The sequence below is a fragment of the Grampus griseus genome (genome assembly GCF_964374135.1).
Source record: "Grampus griseus genome assembly, chromosome: 17".
NCBI classification, from domain to species: Eukaryota; Metazoa; Chordata; class Mammalia; order Artiodactyla; family Delphinidae; genus Grampus; species Grampus griseus.
This window is the reverse complement of record NC_139011.1, coordinates 6799624-6820749: the sequence shown is the minus strand read 5'-3', so window position 1 is coordinate 6820749 and position 21126 is coordinate 6799624.

Below are 21126 nucleotides of genomic sequence, written 5' to 3'. Positions count from 1 at the left end.
GTGAGCACAGAAGAGGGGGGCTGACTCATTCATTTATTCATTCATTCAACAAATATGTATTAAGGATTCAGTGCTTAGTACTGGCTGGATGCTGGTGATAGAGTTTGGAATAAACTAGACTTAGTTCTTGCTTTCCTGAAACTTATTTTCAAGTCTGGTGGTTCTTGGCTGTGCACTGGGATCTCTTGGTGGAGATTTAAAAGCTCCTGATGTCCTGGTCTTATCCCAGACCCACTGCACCTGGGGGAGGGAGGGGTATCCAGGAATCAGTGCTTTCCAAAGCTCCCCAAGTAATACTTACGTGTAGGCTACAGTCAATTGTATACAGGGTCTCATGGTGCCGATTTGGTAAGAAGCCAGGGTTTATGGAATTCTGGAGAAGAGCCCGTTTGGGTTCCTTGGCCAGAAGCCCTTTTTCCTTCCACATTCCCCCTGGGTAAACTCCAGAAAGGAGCATCCCATTCAGACTCTCCTTTTTTCCTGCCTGTATCGAAAATCAGAGCTCCATCAATGGTAGGTGCTGCTGCTGATTCGACAGCATGATGCTTTTGCGATTACTTCTTTTCTGAGAGTTGCTCTTGAGACTTGAACTATAGAAATGCTTAGAAATTGTCTAGATTTCTCATGGCTCAGGCAGTGTCTTTGATACACCCCTGTCACCTGCTGGTGTCTGTTGTCCATGGTCTTTAAAACCTGTCTGACCTTTCTCCACCTCCATGAATAGGATCAGGGACAAAGATTACCTGGAAGCAACAGCGCTTGTCCAGGTGTTGAAGACAGTCCCGGGACAGGTGGCTTGTACTTACTCTCTAATAATCTTGATTCTGAACCAACCCCCAGTGTGGCTTATTATTCAGGAGTCTTTGTTGAAAGTGGCAGAAAACCAATCCAAATGAGCATTAGCCAACAGGGAACTTCACAGCTGGCTCCAGGATATCAGACATTATCAGGATGTATCTTTCTCCATCCCTTTTCCTGTCCTCTTCTCTGTCTTGGGCTTATTTTTACAGACGAGAAAGCACAGAGCTGGTGAGCAGAGTAGCTGGAATTCTCTCCCAGGTCTTTATGATTCCAAAGTTCATGCCCTCTTTTTCCATTACAACATCCTGCCTTCTGAAGCCCTTGGATTCCACTTCTTCAGCGTACGACCCCCCTGCTGGGGCTGGCGTGCAGAGCTGAACGTCACCAACAGCACCCGCGGCCAGCACGTTAGGGACACCACCCTCTTAAATCTGTTCTTTCCTGTCCTCCTTTCCCCATATGGCAGCTCCCGCTGTTCCCAGCCCTGAGTACTGGGCAGAAAAAGAGGTGCTTTCGTTTTGCCAAATGCAGGAAACTACAGATCTCCAGATTCTTGTTCCCATCTAACTGCCTGTGTCTGGTCCTCCTTGCTCATCTGTTCAGTTAATAGTTTATTAATCACTGTTTTAGTTCACTGAACTTTACTGAGCAATAACTCTGAGCCGGGACCTCTGTTAAGTGTTGGGATTAAGAGAAGAATAAGGCACACGTTCTATGTCTTCCATGAGCTCAAAGACCACTTCAGGAAGCAGACAGCTCCCGTGATGTAATCAAGGATGTGTTGGGAGCACGAGAAGGCATGGTTATTGCCACTTGGGCATGGAGTGTCAGTGACACATTCTTAGACAAAGAGGTAGCAGTATTGGGCAGTTACTGCCACTTATACAACCATGACCCATCCTTCTATCCACCTGACAATTGCACTTAAGCCCATTTTTGCCTAATGAACTCTGGCACCTCAATGTAATGGTTTCCCCAGTATTCAGGGTCTTCTCCAGGTCAGCCTCCACGCCAGACATAAGTGTGGGAGGGAGCACGTCCCCTTGGAACTTAGAGTTTATGGAAGTCAGGTTCCTAATTGTGTTGAACTTAATAGTCACCTGGGGGCTGTATTAACAATTAACAACACAGATTCCCAAACCTCACTTCCAAAAATATGAATAATTAAGTCAGGAGAGCAACCGTAGAACCTTCACGCTTAGGAAGCACCCCAGGTGAATTTAGGTAGATCACACTTTCAGAAGCATTGCTCTCATTGATGTCTAGGCCTTGAAAAGTGAGAAGTTGAAAGTAAGACTAGACATTCCGGGTAGAAATACCTCATTAGAAAAAAAAAAAAACACCCAGCAACGCAAAAGTGCAGGGGTAAGTTTAGGGAGGGAAAGAGATTCAGTGACAAGATAATAGGGTAAACAGGATTCGGGCAAGCAGTGGGCAACGTGAACTGAAAATGCTGGAAGGTGGATAGAAGCTAGGGGGTTGAGGTTCATGCTCACAAGCTTTGGCTTCATTTTATAGGAATTGGAACTTGTAGAGGTACTTTAAGGACCTGATTTCTTTTCTTTTTTTTAATATTTTTAAAAATTGAAGTATAGGGGCTTCCCCGGTGGCACAGTGGTTAAGAGTCCACCTGCCGATGCAGGGGACGCGGGTTCGTGCCCCGGTCCGGGAGGATCCCACATGCCGCGGAGCAGCTGGGCTCGTGAGCCATGGCCGCTGAGCCTGCGCAAAAAATTGAAGTATAGTTAATTTACAATGTTGTGTTAGCTTCAAGTGCACAGCAAAGTGATTCAGTTATACATACATTATACATATTCATTTTCAGATTCTTTTTCATCATAGGTTATTACAAGATACTGAGTATAGTTGCCTGCGCTACCTAGTAGGTCCTTGTTGTTTACCTGCTTTATATATAGTAGTGCATATATGTTAATAAGGAGTTGGTTTTTTAAAAAATCCCCATGAAGTTACACAAGCTGGGGCCTTAGTCATTTTCTAACTTTTATGAGCTTTGGTGTCTTCATCCGTGAATAGAAGTTTTCTTCATTCAGGAATAGCCATGCCCACCTTATAAGATAATTTTAGGAATCTGATGTTGGCACAGAGACACGGCAAACAGCAGTGTCCTTATGTGTATTATCACCTGGGTAGGCACAGCAGCTGTGACCGTTCCCACTGGACGTGAAGGACTCCAGGGACAAGACACGGTGAGGGGCTCACTGAATTAAGCATAATATAAAGTGAGACATAAAGTTGGGGGTATGGATCCTTGCTCCCAGGGTTAGTTTGTGTGAAGACGACACAGTAAAGGAAAAGAGAATCAAAATCTGGGGGCACTTATTCCACGCTTAGCTGTTCATATGAAAGGCTCAGTAAGTCTTCAAAATGACTTTAGACTTACTAGTGACACGTATTCTTAATAGGAACAACCCCGGCAAAAGAGAAACAAAAAGATTTGCTCACAGCTCTGGCCTTTACACTGCTGTCTCATCTTCGTGTTATCCTTCTCCCTGCCCTATATCCCCCCACCAGTCCTTCCAGATCTCTGCTCCAGCTGCCTCTTCTGGCAGCAACTGGCTCCGGGAAGGTCCCTGAGGGACAGTGGGCAGGCACATGCCTTCTCTGGTTTCCTTGAGCCCCTGGAGGGCAGGACAGTCATCCTGGGCATCTCTTGTGCCATTTGGCTTCCAGAAGCCCCGCCTTTACCAGCTTTGGCCACCTCTTCATGGCGAATGCTCTGGGCTCTTCTTGTCGGCAGGGCTCTGGGTTCTGGGAGTGGTACCTCACTTACAGGGTCTGCTTCTCTCACTAATGAGTGAGTTGGGTGGATGCTGAGAAGTCTGTTAAAGTCGTCGATTCATTATTCTTTTTCTCTCTCCCATGGCCTAAAGATTGCAGCATAATCACATTACGATTGGGTGGCTGCACCCGAGTGACTCAGTGAAAGGAGGGAAATCCAGAGGGGAGAGGCTCCGGCTGCAGGACCCTCAGTGCAATCACTTCTGTTCCTCCTTCCTCGGAGTTCAGGGGGCACCTGCTATGGACCCTGCAAAGCAGACTCAGCGATGAGAGGGAGGTGGTCCTTGCTCCTGTGGGATCTACAGCCCAGTGGAGAAGACCTGAGTGAATGAATGGATGAACACAAGCATGAGTGAATGCCTGTGCCTTCTTTTACACAGACTGCTGTGGGCACTGCCTGAATGTGTGTGTCTTCATTTATTTATTTATTTTAACATCTTTATTGGAATATAATTGCTTTACAATGGTGTGTTAGTGTCTGCTGTATCACAAAGTGAATCAGTTATACATATACATATATCCCCATATCTCCTCCCTCTTGCGTCTCCCTCCCACCCTCCCTATCCCACCCCTCTAGGTGGCCATAAAGCACCGAGCTGATCTCCCTGTGCTATGCAGCTGCTTCCCACTAGCTATCTATTTCACATTTGGTGTATGAAATGTGAATATATGTGTATATATGTGTCCATGCCACTCTCTCACTTCGTCCCAGCTGACTCTTCCCCCTCCCTGTGTCCTCAAGTCCATTCTTGACGTCTGCGTCTTTATTTCTGTCCTGCCCCTAGGTTCTTCAGAACCGTTTTTTTTTTAGATTCCATATATATGTGTTAGCATACGGTATTTGTTTTTCTCTTTCTGACTTACTTCACTCTGTATGACAGTCTCTAGGTCCATTCAACTCACTACAAATAACTCAGTTTCGTTTCTTTTTATGCATGTACCTTCATTTATACAGACTGTAGTGGACACCGCCCAAATGTGTGTCTTTATTTATTTTTTAATTAATTTTTACTGGAGTATAATTGATTTACAGTGTTGTGTTAGTTTCTGCTGTATAGTAAAGTGAGTCAGTTATACATATACATATATCCACTCTTTTTTAGATTCTATTCCCATAGAGGTCATTACAGAGCACTGAGTAGAGTTCCCTGTGCTATACAGTAGGTTCTTATTAGTTACCTATTTTATATATAGTAGTGTGTATATGTACCTCCCAATCCCCCAATTTACCCCCCACCTCTTTTCCCCCTTCTAACCATAAGTTTGTTTTCTACATCTGTGACTCTATTTTTGTTTTGTAAATAGGTTCATTTGAACGAATGTGTGTCTTTAAAATACGCAAGGTAACATTCTTGGGTGGTTCAGGGAGCGAAAAGATGGTCTGAAATGCCAGCCCGTTTTTGTTCAACTAAAACAATATGGGCAGGCCCCAACAGGACGGTGATTTGGAAACTCCTGGGATTCATGGATGAGGAGTTCTGGAAACCTCCCAAGGATGAGTGATGCAAAGTTTGAGCCCTCTCCACCTTGTGGAGTTAATTGATTCAAAGTCCTAGAAACCTCAAGAGGCTAATTGCTGGCGAGAACGCTGTTCACTTCCAGCCTTCAGAGGTCCTATAGGTGAGGAGAAATATTCATGAGCAGAAGCATTCATGAGAGAACTAATGGATTGATTGAGGGGAAGGGAAGAAAATTAAGGGGTTGGAATAGCCGTCAGTAAAAGGCTTAAGAATTCAGCTGGAGTGAGATCAAGGAATCAAGAAGAATAGAGATAGATACACCTTCCAGGCCCTGCATGCCAAGAGCAGAGGTCACCAGATGAAGTAAAGGAGGGGGAAATTAGAGGGCATTAAGGGGAGGTTCTCAACTTTACAAGCCCCTGGAGACCCCCCAGGAGGAAATATTTCAAATTGAAATTACACTGTTTCCTTTCTGAATATTACTTTTATTTAATATTCATCCTCTTCCTCTAATAACTAACTGTCCTTTTGGCTTTTTCAAGGAGCAATTATAGATATTTTTAGATATTGTGTCCATGGAGAAGCTGAGATACAAAGGTGGAACAACCTAGCTGGGGCACAGAGCTGGTCTGTAGAATGCACCTGTTGGCCAGTGAAATCTATTTCAGCTTATTATCAATGAGCCAATTGTTTTCAGAATGATTTTGCTCCAGACAGAAATATGTCCTTTTAAAAAGTGTTTCACTGAAGTATACTATATATACCTACAGAAAAAGCCATGTATCATAAGTGTGCAAGCTGGATGAAGTTTTGCAACCTGAATATACTTATGTTAACTAGCACCCAGATCAGGAAACTGAACGTACGAGCACAGAGAAGCCTCTGGTGCCCCACTGTCCTTATTTCTAACAGCCTAAATTAGTGTTTCTGCTTTAGGAACACAGAATAAGAGAGTCCCATTTGCTCAACAGTGTGTTTGTGTGTTTCTTCTATGTAGTTGTGGGTTGTTCATTCTCATTGCTGGTAGTATTTTATTCCATGAATATGCCACAATTTATCCATTCTACACCGGTGAGCATTTGGGTTGTTTCCAGTGTATGGCTGTTACAAATAGTGCTACTATGAGTGTTTCAATATTTCTTTGGGTAAAAATATGTGCGCATTTCTGGAGTTGCTGGCTCAGGGGGTGTGCATATATTCACCTTTAGTAGGTGCTGCCAGACTGATGTCCAAAGTGGCCGGAATAATGTATTCCCACCAGCAGTGCATAACCATTCCTATTGCTTGACTACCTTCCCAACTTTTGCTGTTTTCTGTCGTTTTCAGTTTTAGACATTCTTATGGGTAGTAGTGGTATCACACTGTAATTCTAATTTGAATCTCCTGATGACCAATGAAGCTGAGTGCATTTCATACCTTTATTAAGTCCATGGTTAGTGCCTTGGTCAGCTCAGGCTGCTATAACAAAATACCACAGATCAAGTGGCTTAAACAATAGACAGTTTGTTTCTTCCACATCTGGAGGCTGGAAGTCCAAGGTCCAGGTGCTGGCAGATTCAGTGTTTGATGAGAGCCCTCTTGGCTTGCGATGGCCACCTTCCTCCTCACCTGATAGAGAGGAAGAGAGGACTAGACTCTTCCTCTTCTTATAAGGACACTAATCCCAACGTGAGGGCCCCACCCTCATGACCCATCTAAACACAGTTCCCTCCCAAAGACCCCGCTTCCACATATTATCACACTGGGGGTCTAACATAGGAATTTTGGGAGGACACAAACATTCACTCCATAACAATCAGGAAGGGGCCTAGTTTACCTTCTTTGGGCACCAAAATCTTGACTGCAGTTGTCAGTGGGAACCATCTATTTCAGTTAAAATTCATAAGGGATCATGTAGGAATTCAACAACATAGGAAGATAAAAATACAAAAAAAAATCATCCAATTACCTTAACTAAAATCAAACTCATCCAATTACCTTAACTTAGTTTGTTGACATTCACTTAGGCTTGACTCCATACCAGGCACTGCCTGTGGGTTTTATTTAAACCATACCATGAAATGGTCTCAGTGCAGCTTGTTAAACAGTGAAATTAATCTGATATCCATGCATGTTTCTGCACACAGGAGTGTGTGCACACAGAGAATGCACTCTTCATGCTGCAATCCTGGTACTGCCCCTACTTCCCTACACTACCTTCCCAAACCCAAATGCAAGAGAATTAGTAAGACTCACAGTTAGATATGGCTAAGTAAAATATTTCCTTCCTGACCCCACTCATCCTCTCGCATTCATTCACTCAACATCTATTTATTGGGCATTGTCTAATGCCGAGCACTGTCCTGTGCGTGGGACACAGCAGTGAGCAACCCAGGCAAGGTCCCACCCTCATCTAGCTCCCAGTATACATCTTTGTAAACTGTAAGAAGAAGAAGAGTGCACAGGGACGATCACAGAAACCAAACCATAGCACAGCGCATCAGGGTTTTCTGGGAAGATTAAACCCGTTAACAGACAACTCCCAAGTGAAGTCAGATTTCAATTCATTTTCATGGCTTGGGAGGTGACTCACCTCCATTCCCCCTCTCATGCCCTGTCCCACTAGGCTGGGGTTCCACTGTGCAGGGGTAATTCAGACCCTAAATTTTTGTGCTTTTTATCATAGAAATGAAATGAATACTGGAGTGAAACACCTTTTAAAAGTGAAGCTGTGTTGGAAGAAAGACAAGCTTCAGGAAAGAGAAGTGACTGATTGGGGGAGGAAACACATCTAAATGACCTATGAGAGCACGTATGCAATTATTTAAGAAATTCTTGGAAATCCTCCTTTGCTAATGAAAGATAAAAGGAGGAAAGCTCACAAAGCTTATCTTCAATGCAAGATAACATAATATTTTCCTCATACAATTCTTGGGGAAGATATATTAGCTCCACTGTTTAAGAGCTGCAGGATTTTGGAGGAGGAGAACTTAACCTAATCTTGGGGGTTGGAGGCAAGTTCTACAAGGGGACCCATCTTTGTTATAAATCCATACATGGAGGGCAATATCATCTCACGAGTTCCAGTCAAAGACCATGCTTTTTGCAGTTAGAAGCAAAAAATTGGTCAGTTTCTTCTTTGACTTAGCTAATTGGAACATTTCATTAAATGGGCTTCCTCCCTAATTCTGGCCTTAAACCTGCATCAGCGTAATCATGACATAATCATAATCATGAGGTATCTTCTGGCTTCTATTGCATCAGTTCCGGCCCCTCTCACTCGAAGACCTTCTGTGAATCCACTTTGTCCAAAATCCTACCTTCTCAGGGTCTCATTTGAGAGCCCCAAAGTCTGACTTCCACCTACTTTTTTTGCCGTAATTGCCTGCTGCCCTTTACATGAGGGTAGGCATGGCAGAAGGAGACCTGAGTATCTGACTGGTTGGAAAGTTCTTTCTGGCGTCCTCTGGGGGCCTTTACATGGGACCCTCTCCCCGTGTGATGCATCCTCTCAAGCCCATTTGCCACCTGGGTTTTTCTCTGCTACGATCTGTTTAGTATCTTAGTTTGTGTTTTACTCTTCTGGATTTCAACTCAATTGTAAACTTTTTGAGGAAGGCTTTTCTCCTCTATAGGGTCCAGATAAAAATGCCCGCAGCCAATGATACCACACCACTTAGGTAGAAATGCCTGAGATCACGATAAAGCCAGATCGACCTGACCTTTAATCAGATTGCTGACCTTGGGACAGTTCTTTAACCGTCGTGGAGCCTCAGTTTCCTCATCTGGAGCATGACCATGACCACGCCTCGCTGCATTCTTGCCAGCATTAGGCAAGATATCTAAAGTATTTAGTACGTGCGGAGCAATTCTCACTGAAAACTACTTAGCATCGTGCTACGAAGTGTGGCCTGTTGCCTCCTTGAATAGATCCTCACATATAAATGGATTACTCTTACTCTGGGACCTAGTACTTTACCTATAATACAAGATCCAGAATACAATTTTACATTATTATGTATTTATTATCATTATTTATAAAGAGGAAAAAAATTACAGTACAGAAAATAGAGGTGGGGTGTATGCAGGCTGCAAAGTTTTAAACTAAGATGGAGCCCCAGAGCTGAAAGAATGAGTAAGTGCGTGGAGGAATCTGATGATAGAGGGATCTGAAATGAGACTCTGCCTTGGACAAGCAGGCATGGACTCCCCTGTTTCCTCTTCCGGCTCAGTCTGCAGAAATGTCACCTTGAGGAAAACCCAGGGAGTGCTGATGCTTTGAAGGGTTTTCAGAATGTTCTCGCCTGCTGTGAGGGTTGGGACCGTGGAAGGCAGCCGAGAGCACATCAAAACCCGCAGCTGTCCGGAGCACCGGCCGGGCACGAGTTTTGGTCTCGCCTGACAAGTTTTGATCATCTAAAAGCAAGAACTCTTCCATTTTGCTAGCTCAGGAAAAGCCCCTAAGGTTTTTCACCAAAGTCAAAGCACAAATAAAGACTTTCTCTGCCTGACAAGGAAAAGAGGGGCCCACAAAACTAAAGACAGGGCTCTGTAAGAGATGCTGGGGGCAACATTAGGAAACTGTCTTATTTTCACAGTGGCTCCTTCTCCCACATTTAGAGGCCGATTCAGAGCTGATCTGAGGCCAAGCCCATGGGAAACCATGTGGTATTATTTGAGCGACTTAGGGAAGGAACTCCACCCAAAATATCACCTTTATACTCGATTTCCATCATTAAAAGTCATGCCCTTGGGCTTCCCTGGTGGCGCAGTGGTTGAGAGTCCGCCTGCCAATGCAGGGGACACGGGTTCGTGCCCCGGTCCGGGAAGATCCCACGTGCCGCGGAGCGGCTTGGCCCATGAGCCATGGCCGCTGAGCCTGCGCGTTCGGAGCCTGTGCTCCGCAACGGGAGAGGCCACAACAGTGAGAAGCCCACGTACCGCAAAAAAAAAAAGAAAAAAAAAAAAAAAAAGTCATGCCCTTGAAGCCCGAGTGATTTATCAACTCACTTAGTAAATGTGTTTATTTATACCAGGCTGCATACCATAAAGAATTTTAAGCACCTTTCCAGGACATATTTACTATAAGCTAAGGCATAAAGAAGAATTAAAAGGGACCAAATAAAAATAAAGGTAAAAAGTTTCAAAGAGAGGTAAAAATAATACAAAGGTGAAAGGCATAGGGTATATATAAGTGCTATAATTGAATCTGAATGTTTTCTCTTGGCTGGGAAAACAAAATAGAAGACATAGTCTTATGATTCTTACAGTCAGGGAGGAAAAACTTATACGCCAGCGTAGTAAAGGCTCAGAGAAGTCCTGCAGCAGATCAATAGCAACACAATAACGGCCATTTGTGGTTCTATGTTCCAAGCACTGTTCGAAGTGCATTGCACATATTACCTCATTTAATCTCACGATGACCCATGGCATGGAGAGCTGGACATAGTCATTTGGCACCTGGCACTGCTGTCCCCTCCATCTTGTGTATCTTCCTGAAATGCAGAAGTTGGGACCCTGAAATGGCATGGTCCACACTCTCTTACACATGGGATTCCAGCTGAGAAAAGAGTTGCACTAGCAAGATGCTCTGTGGTGAAATGGGGAAGGAGGAAGTGAAGATGGAGCCAGTTCCTTGTGGGTTGGCTATTATTAGTGTCCAGTGGGCGTGGTCATGGGGACCAGTGTCCAGCTGCTGCCTTTGGGTACAGAGAGGCAGTTGTGGTGGTGACAGTGACTGGACTGACTTTTTGATGGTCAGGCCAGTCCAGCAATGGCAGTGGTGGCTTCCTGAACCCTGAATGGTACCTACCATGGTATTTCAAGCATGGCCCTATGATTCCTCCCATTTCTGATCATGACAGAGGCACAGTTAGTTCTATTTTCTTTTTTTCTGGACATCATTCCTGGAGGTCCAGCCTAGAATTTCCTCCTCCAGTCTTTCCCGGGCTTTTTGTAAGCACCTAATTTCCTCTATTGAACCCTTTTCCACCCAGAATGCTTGCAATGTTTCCTGCACTGAACCCTGACTCACACGAGCAGGTAGCAATATCATTTCTATTGTGTGGATAAAGAAACCGAGTCACAAAAAGCTTAAATAGTTTGCACCGAGTCACAAAGCTAATAAAAGCCAAGCTAGGACTCAAACCTGGTTCAGTAGTCTGATGCCAAAATCCACTCTCTGAACTGTTTAATTTTGTTTAACTCAGAATTTCCCAAACTAATTGATTCCAGAAACTGCTTTTGTGTAACACCTATTAATATTCCGTGGAAGTAATCCCCGACAGGACCACCTTCAAACATGGTATTTTCAGCTACTTTTTTTCACCCAGTGGGTTCTGGCCAGGTGGGACATGGACGTATCAGTGGCGGGAGAAGAAAGGGGGTGTGTCCTCCACCAGATTCTGGAAAAAATACATGAATTGGGAGCTGGGGAGAAAAAGCACAGTCCAGCCAGAAGCGCACAGGAAGCTTTGAAGTGCAGAGCATGAGGTCAGTGTGGTATATGTTTGAGGACAGTTCTTGCAGTGTGTCTTAGGGATAGGTAATCACTTTTCTGCACTTTTGTTCCTGCACCTGTGAAATAAAATCAACAATCCTGTTCACTCGCTGGTGTTTTGTAAAGAGATGATTTGGTCAGAATTCTTCCTGATGCGAGCCATGGAAGACCAATTCAAACTAGCTCAAATAAAAGATAAACTTTTGGCTCTAGGCACTAGTGCACACCCTCGTCCCTCCTGCTAACTTACAGCCAGCATCGGTGTGTGCGTCCAGAATTCTTTTGACCTTCAGGACAATTTTTTCTTTCCGGGGGCTGATTTTTCCTTCCATGGTTCTGGGTCTGGATTAATTGAATCTATTGAACTGATTTCCTTAGTTTTGAATTTTGGAAAGAAGGAATAGCGTTCTTGTTTAATCTCTCTGGAGGCATCTGGATATGTTGTGCAAATTGACTCCCTTCTCCCTGAGCTCTGCATGCCCAGGGGAGGGGTAGACTTTGCTAAACCATTCACACACACACACACACACAGAGGCATGCACACACCCAAGGCATGCACACACACACATCCATTAACACTCATACATGTGTACATACATGCACACACACATGTATGAACACATACACACTACTGTAATTCACGGTGCAGTGGAGATCTTGGGCTCTTGTTGAGAGTGGAGATTGTTAGGAAGGGGTTTGGAGGAAGCATGGAAAGGGGGGCAGGTGTGTTGGGAAAGGGGTAGAAGAGCCTCTCCCTCAAACTTTGTCTTGGGATTCTGGGTTGTAAGAAAAGACTAATGTAAATGGTCTTAATGCTCAGTGAGTAAGAGACATTCTAAGGCCACCTGCTTGTTTCACTTCAGGTCTTCGGGCCACCTTCCTCACACCGGTGTGTCCTCCCTCTGCCTGCTACCCCCCTGGGATCCATGGTCATTACGTTTATGGTAGGCATTGAGGAGGATGCAGAGATCGACCCCGGCTGGAGGAGCCATTAGTCCGACACTCCCTCTCCCTCTGGCTCAAGCCTTCCTGGGCCTCTCTGCCAGGTGGCTGCATGGAACTGGGGCCCTAGGGGCTCTAAGGCAGAGAGATGCCTGGTTAACCATTAAATTGGAACGTGCACTAGAACATCTGAAATGAGGGAAAGACAATGCCAGCACGGCAGGGCGGGAGGAGCACATTCCTGGAAGGAAGGAGGCCCAAGCTGGCTCTGTCACCTAGAGTGGTGTCACCTTGGACAAGTCCTTTTGCTTCTCTGAGCCTGGATTTCCTTCTCTGCAAAATGCTGTGGTTGGACCAGCTGAGTTGAAAATGGCCGAGTTACACTACCAGCCCTGGGCCATGACCTTCCTAGTCTTTAGGGGAGAGGGAAAAATCTTCCATTGTGTACGCATGGTGGCTTTGGATTTTTGTTGTTGCTGTTGCTACAGCAACTTAGCCTGTACTCCAGTCCCAAGAATGACACCGATTCCAGTAGGGGTGGGGAACCTGAGAGCGGGGATGACCTGTGCCCCATACCCAAGGTAAATTCCTGGAAAGCAGCAAGACCTCAGATCTCCTCTGGACCAGCATGGCTCAGGCAGCAACGCAATAACTGGACCAGGTGCCTCCTGCTGGCATACTTGAGGGATTTAGATCCTGAGAGAGGATCAGGGAGGAAGCTGAATGTTCAGGCATCAAGTGAGGAACTGACGGGGTCTGCTTGGAGGTAAAAAGGCACAAGAACGTGAAGCTCATCCAGGGTCATTCTCTTTTTCCACGTGTAACCTCCTGTCTAGTTTCTGCCTGATTTTGGTCGTTCTCCTGTACCTGCAGGTAGTTGTCTTATGTATGTTTTGCTTGTGTCTATGTCTGTGTTTATGTCTATATCATCAAGATCTAGCTAGCTACCTAGCTAGCTACCTAGCTAGCTATCCTCCAGAGGATATACTTATTATCTATGGGAGGATTGGTCCAATGTGAGCTAGTTCACCATTACTAGAAGCAGAATTGTAAAACTCAATCTTCCTGGGCAACAAAATGTTATTTCTGAGGCAGGAGAGGACCAGCTGTGGCCACACGCATTTGTTCACTTGTCACTTATGGCTGCTTTCTAGTTCCAGCGGCAGAGTTGCGTATCTGCAGCAGAGATGTGCAAAACCAAATGGTCTGCAAAACGTAAAATATTTACTATCTGGCCCTTCATGAAAAAGCTTCCAACCGTCAATCCACAGGGATGAATGAACTACATAATTATCCATAAATATATATATATTTATATATATACCCAGGATATAATTATCCTGGGTAATTATCCATAAATATTTCTTGTTAATAGGATTTTGAAAAGAATTAGAAGGTAGAAAGTTTAATGTTACATTTTCTGGCAAGAATTTGGGCTAGAAACAGTGTGTGTTGCTCCTTAAATGAAGATCTCTGTGCTTTGATAAACTGAATGGGGCTCAGAGGTTAAAATTCTTCACCGGGTTCACACGGGTAGTGAGGCCAGGCCATGAGTCAGACGTAGGGCATCTCGCTCCGAGGTGTGTGCCCTTTCCTTTCTACTACACCTGCAGAACTGCCTCAGCCTGGGAGGAAACATTCTTCCAACTCAGCCTTCGTGATGTTTGTGGAGAGAGCGCAGTTAAGAGTCTGACTTGAACCACTGGATGGTCTGTTCTTTTTTTTTTTTAACATCTTTATTGGAGTATAATTGCTTTACAATGGTGTGTTAGTTTCTGCTGTATAACAAAGTGAATCAGCTATACATATACATATATCCCCATATCTCCTCCCTCTTGAGTTCTCTCGAGGTCAGAGGCCAGTTGACTAGCCCCGTCCTCCTGCCTCCTTCTCTGTCCACGTTCCTCTCAGCTCTCTTTTAAGATAGATGCATGGGCTCTTAGCCTTCGGCACCTCACTTCCCACTCCAGCCGGGGCTGCCATGAAAGATTCACGCTACCACTCATGTATGTTTCATACGCTATCTGCCAAGTCATAGCCCTGCTTATCTTCCTCCTGAAACATCTCCTGCCTCTCAAATTGGGTAAATGTCTGCCCTTTTTCAAAACAAGGATTTTGTCCCAATTTCCTTGTTCTTACAAAGCAAGTAAGTGTTTTTTAGACCAGTAGGCACATGGCAGAAATTACCACTCCATTTCTTGGCACTCTTAAGTCTTTCTCCAGAAATGTGTTTCTTGATACAAAAACATTGTTTGTAATTTATTCCTAATATTGTTCCTTGGTGAGGGGCAGTGGGAAGCACAAAGAGGAAGAAAGAGAGTGAGTGAGGTTGCGGTGATCATGACTTTACCTACAAACATGGATAAAGCCGGAGGACTCTCAAACAACGACTGAGTCAAATCAATGAATGGGACCTTGAATTTTTCTGCATTTTCACGTGTGAGAATGGTTAGCATTTGTTAACTCTGTAATTCATGTTTGTTGTATCCTTCTCTGTTTTTTTGGTATATGTTCCAAATATACAAATATATATCTCCAGCCAGGAGCTCTGCTCTGAATTTCAGTCTTATACGTACAGCTACCTAAACACTGTCTCCACCTACAGTACCAGATACATCTCAAGCTTAAAATAAACAAGCCAAAAAAACAAAAAGAAAATGAGAGAAAGAATGGAAGGAAGGAATGGAGGAGGGAGAGAAGGAAACATTCATTCACTCCCACTCTTTAAAACCTGTTCCACTCCTTTTTCCAGAGCCCATTTTTGGAACTGGGATCCAAAGTGTTTAGGACTGAAATGCCTGTCCCTTAGGTTTCCGGACTACGTGTTAGTTAAGCCATAGGAGATGAACAGTGGTAGGTAATTCTTGACCTTGCCCACCGCATTCTTGCTTTTGGCACATGTAACTTGCCCAGCCACTCTCTCCAATCCCCAGCACTCCCCAATCCCCAGCACTCCCCTTGCATTGGAGGGGGAGTAAAAAATATGAATGTTCAGAGACTAGGATATAAACTGGACCACATTTACTGGTAGACTTGGACGTTGCATTGAAAGATGTTATAAACCTGTTTCTCACTATCTTTTCCCTCTTTGTCAGTTGGTGACTTGGGTGTGAGGACCTCCTGCAGCTGCCTCCGTGGGGAAGTGAGCTTGGAGCCTGCCCTGGGGAAGCAGCTTCTGGGCCCCGCAGGGAGTTCCCAAGGTCGAGATTTGGAGTATGAGTGGAAGACTCCACTCAGCCCTAGTCTCCAATCCAACTTTGGGTCCAAAGCTATTGTTTGTTCTTGTTTCCGTTCCTGTCAACTTTTTTCCTGAGTATTATCCATTGTTAGAACACTTAAAAAGAAGCAGTGTGGGCACTGAACCCCAACTCAAATTTTTAACAATGTGAAATATATGAAGAGAAGAAAATTGACATACACTGAGAAGCAGCTATGTGCTGAGTACTCTACATATATTGTTTCACTTAATTCTCAAATAATGCGTATCTCAGCTGAAATAGCTTTTCTTCCCCCACGTAACAGAAAAACCTAGCTTCATCTCATTGCTAAGAGCTACGATTCTCATATCCATTTAGGTGGAAATGGGGGTGGGCGCTCTCCTCGCCCACTGTGCTCTGGGCACACTCAACTCCTTGTGTTCTCCAGACATGCCCAGCCCATGCCACCCGAGGAACTCTGTGTGCTCTCCTCTCTGGCTTGGTCCCCAGCCTCCAGCTGGCCTCCCTCACCTCCTTCCAATCCTTTTCTCACATCGCACCATCTCTACAAAGCCTAGCCTCATGACCCTATTTAACATTGCAAACTGCCTGACCCTTTTGCCCATCATGACATGGTTGATCCCTCTTCCTTTAGTCTATTTTGACTGTTTTTCCGTAGCACTATCCCCTTCTCACCTACCATATAATTTACTTATTTTAAGTATTATTTATTCTCTGTCTGCCGCCTCTGAAATGTAAGGTCCATAAGAGTTAGAATCTTTATTCTGCTCACTGATACATCCTGAGTACTTAGCAGAGTGACTATCTAACCTACAGTAAATGCTCAAAAATATTCGTGGAGAGAATGAATGAATGGCCTCCTTCCTTTCTTTGTCCAGTTACTGATGTAGCCCACTTCTCTGCTGCCACTTTCTCCTCACCTCACCTTCATCTCCACCCTGGACCTCCACTGACATTGTGGGCGGTCACCTCCTAGAACCCCAGAACCACCTTCTTCCCTTGATGCTCTGCTGGTACCACCCCTCTGGTTTCAGAATGAGGGAATTGACCTGTTTACCTCCTCACCCAAGGCATGAACACCTGTAACCTTTAATTCCTCCAAGACACCAACAATCCACGTTGGCTGAATACGGGACTTGAAGTGACAGTTTGGAGGAGAATGATGCGAATGGCAATTGCACACTGCACGGGGATCAACTCTAAGTCAAATGTCCAACCTCAGTTACTGATTCTAAACATGCACTGGTCATTCCTGATATACAGGAAGTTTCTTTTTGCTGGGTCCTCTTAGGTTCCAACCTCCTGCCACCCCCTTTCATCCCGTCTTGGTTTGATGACTATTCCCTTCTTGCCTCTCTTGGCTGGGTTTTCTGGATCTGCTGAATTCCATCCTTTGGAACAGTCATAGGACAGCTCCCCAGTTCATCTTCCATTATTGTCCGGAGTCATTTTATTTTCCTTTTTTGCAGTCATCACCTTCCAAACCATTATGGTGCTTTGTTGTCCAGAAGTAGGAAACCACTGTGGTTTTGCTTAATCAAACCTCCACTGTGTTCAAATCTCCACCCAGTGACACGAGGAATAATAGGAACTTTGAAGTTCCAACTTTGCTTTCTGATTTTTGGTTTTTGCAAGGTCCAGGTCAAATGTTTAGCCAGGGCTCCTACCCTTCTCTCTATGGGAAAAGCATTGATGGGACCCTGGAGAGATGAAGAACCCAGGAGTGATGGGGTTTAGTTTCTTTCCTTTACATGGGTGATTTTTAACCCTCACTGAACACAAAGGATCACCTGGAGAGCTGTTAAAAATCTTGACACTCAGGCCATACCCAGGCCAATTAAATTAGAATCTTAAGGGTGGGGCCTACTTTGCAGTTAGGCTGAGAACCACACTGTTTTATATTTATAGCAACTATAAAGTGGCAGTTGTCTGCTTTAGGGATGTGAGACCGAAAATCAGAGAAATCTGCACAGCTAGTTCCTTGTGGAAGGTATCAACCCGGGGGTCCATACTCCACACTCCAGATCCCACGCTTTTCCCATGAGAAGCAACACCTCATCTCATAGGGGAGTCAGACATGGAAACAAAAAATTTCAATATAATGTTACAGTAGAGGCATTGTAGGCACTTTGCAATCACAGAGGGGAGACCATCTAACTTTATGTGGGAGGTCAGGAAAGGGACTTTTGTGAACTTTTTCCTGTTTTAGGGCAGCCTGGGGGATGTTTTGTTCTAGCCTGGTTTTACTGGGATAAGCAGATTAAGAAGCCAAGGGAGTTGAGGACATAAGGGATGAATTAATGCAACCCTTCATCCCCCAAGGGAAAAATCCTCATCAAATTCCCATTGAGCTTGTCGTCCCTCTCCTCTCATTAACCAGGGAGGGAGTTTTCCCTGCTCCTGCTTCTGTTCTTTCAGGATGGCTCATTAGCTACTGAGCAGTTCTCCTTCTGCTGGGGTCTGCTTTGAGATGACTCCATCAGGCTTTCAACAGTGTGGTTAGGCTGGGGCCTGACTCCTGTAAATGGCCGCCTGGGAATAAGGGGAGTCTTTACTTTGCCAGCAGGTTGGGGAGGATGCTGCTAAGTTCTGTGGAAGACTGTGCTTTTCCGGCTGGCTTTCTTTTTTTTTTTTTTTTTGGTGGGGTTGGGGGTGATGCAAAAAGAAAGAGATGGTGTGGCAGAGACAATAGGAGGTGTTCTCCAAAATCCTGTCTCATTTTTCTATGCATTACCACACAAAGGACTGCATTCCTCAGTCTCCATTGAAGTTAAATCAGGGTCATGGACTGCATTTTGGGGTCAATGGGATATTTAGACATATTAGCTACTTCCAGGCCTGACTCTTAAAAATGCCCCCACCTGGCACTCCTGTTTTCTTTTCTCTTGCTACAACAACACTGTAAGTTGTATATTGAGGTAGGGGAATACGGATCCCTTGCAAAAGAACTGTACCGTAGAATCTCCTGGCCTGAATGAACTTCACATATGTAAAGTTAAGGCACTGAGATTATGAGGTTTGTCCATTGCAGCAGCAAGAGATTACCTATCCTGACTAATACGGATAGACAAACTTTAACTCCTATATTCCAGCACAGATAATCCTGAAATATATTTGTACAAAGAGACAACGTCACATACACAGAATCTAACTCATATACATAAGTACAGACACAAATGCACTGACATTCTGTGCACACACAGAAGCACAGTTCATCCATACATACTTTCTTCAGCATGGGAGATGCACACGTCGACCTGCTATGGATGGACAGAGTGAACCAGTTCCTGATCAGCTGCGTTACTTGTAGCCCAAGACTTAGGTTGATTTAAACCTCCACCAACTTACTCTACCTCAAAACTCTGCCAATTCCCCCTAATTGATAAAGTCTCCATTGAGGGACTGTTCTTTCTATCTAGGGGGAACAGAGGCCTCAAGTTATTCCCCTACAGCCCTTTCAGGTTGAAGTCTTCCTTGGAAATAAATGCCCTATGGTGCCACATCTTACTGTGTGAAATGAGCCAGGCTGAGGGACGGAGGCAGTAGGATGTCCTCCCAGACAGCACAGTTAAATGGAAAAGGCTTAGTGTCTGAAGTCAGAAGACCTGGATTTGATCTCTGGCTCCGATCTTGGGTGGATCACTCAACTCTGAGTGTTAGTGTCCTCCGTGTCCTCCGGTAAAAGCAAAGATAATGTGATCCCTACCTCACAGCTTTATGAGGTAAAGTGAAAGTGAAAGCTCTATGAGCTTTCACTGAGGTCACTTATATGAAAGTCCACTGTTAGTATTTTAGATCAATGAGCATAGCTTGAGTGCCATGCTTGTGGACGAATACTATGTTCCATCTCTATGCTAGATACTGGAATTACAGAGGTAAGCAGTCCTGTTCCCCCAGTTCATGGGGCTGTGAGTGTAGGGCAGAGAACTTATATATAAACCAATGGCCATATTGGAGGCCACACAAGGCCCAAAAAAGCGTAGGAAAGGGGCACTGAAGTGGGAATGTTAAGGAAAGCTTCTCAGTGGGAGTGATAGTTGAGTTGTCTCTTGAGAGGTGAATAGGAGTTTGCCAAGTGGACAAAGCAAAGAAGAAACTGTAAGCAGAGAAACAGTGCTCACAAAGGCCTAGAGGCGTAACCACATGACCTGCTCTGTGAGTCTCGTGGAAAATTGCTCCTATTTCCTCAATGTCAGATGCATGTTTTTTATATTTTAGTAGTTTAAGATTCCATATGGGTCTTGAAACTAAGGAAATACAATATAAAAGATAGATTGGCCTTAACGATGTACAATTCCAAACATAAACATAAGATAAAAAAAAAATGTGACTTGCACAGTGAGAAAGCAAGGATCAATGACCCAAGGGGTAGAAATCCTAATTTTTTTGGACAGCCCATTTTTACATGTTTTTGAGGCTAAATTTACAGACTTGGATGTTTCTAATTTACGCTTGTGTAGTAAGTTTTTGAATAACAGCTTCTGGACCACTATCACCTAACTTAAAATTCAGGTCCACTTTTCCCATGAGCTCAAGGATTTAAGTTTCAATAGCTCTGATTCATGAGTCACTCCTGTTGGGGGTAATTGTCAAAAAAAGACATTAGGCAGTTTTCAAATAGGAGCTCGATCATGACAATTTAGTAAATAAAGGTATGGTTTCACTTTGTTTTGGGCACGGGAAGTTATTTCCTCAAACCGAAATAAATGCCATTCTTTCCCATGGATTTTGACATCTCCAAAGTGTTTCTAAACCAACTGCCCTGTCCAGCATTCAAGTTCCTCTCTGTATCTGGAGCCATGGTGGGACCTGAGAGGCAGAGGCAGAAAATTCAAGGCATGAATTAAGAAACGCATCAGACAATATCACAGGGGAGCAGGGCTGGTGGTGGGGATTAAAGGGAAGGCCTTCTTCGTGTGAGTGTTATCTACAAGAAAACCAGAAATGTTTTTGAAGATTTTATTGAAATGTAAGAATAGGAAATCACTGAAAAGCTTTTAGCAAGCTAAGGTTACGAATAGCATAGGTTCATTACAACAAAAAAAGGAACGTCGTCAAGGTCTGCATTTTGGGGGTATACTTTTTGTGTATTTTTCTGAAGGTACAAGTATTTGTTAGGGTCTTCATAGGCTCTCTGGGGATACGGCTCCCTCTAACACTTCTTTTGCATTGGGAATCAGGTTTCTAGGCTGGGAATGCTCCTACCACATTGTGATTCCAGAAGCTTATCTTTATGGAAGGAAAGGGCTGATTTCCTTCCAAACTCTTTGGTCCATAGCTGAGAAAATTGTTTTCTTGCTCCTCCCCCACCCCTGAAAATTTTGTTGTGTCTCTTCTGACCAAGAGCTCAGGACAGGGTCATGTTTTTATTAGAGCCTTTGTAAAACCTATATCTGCTTTTTTAAAATGTCAAAGCCAGTTTGCCTGT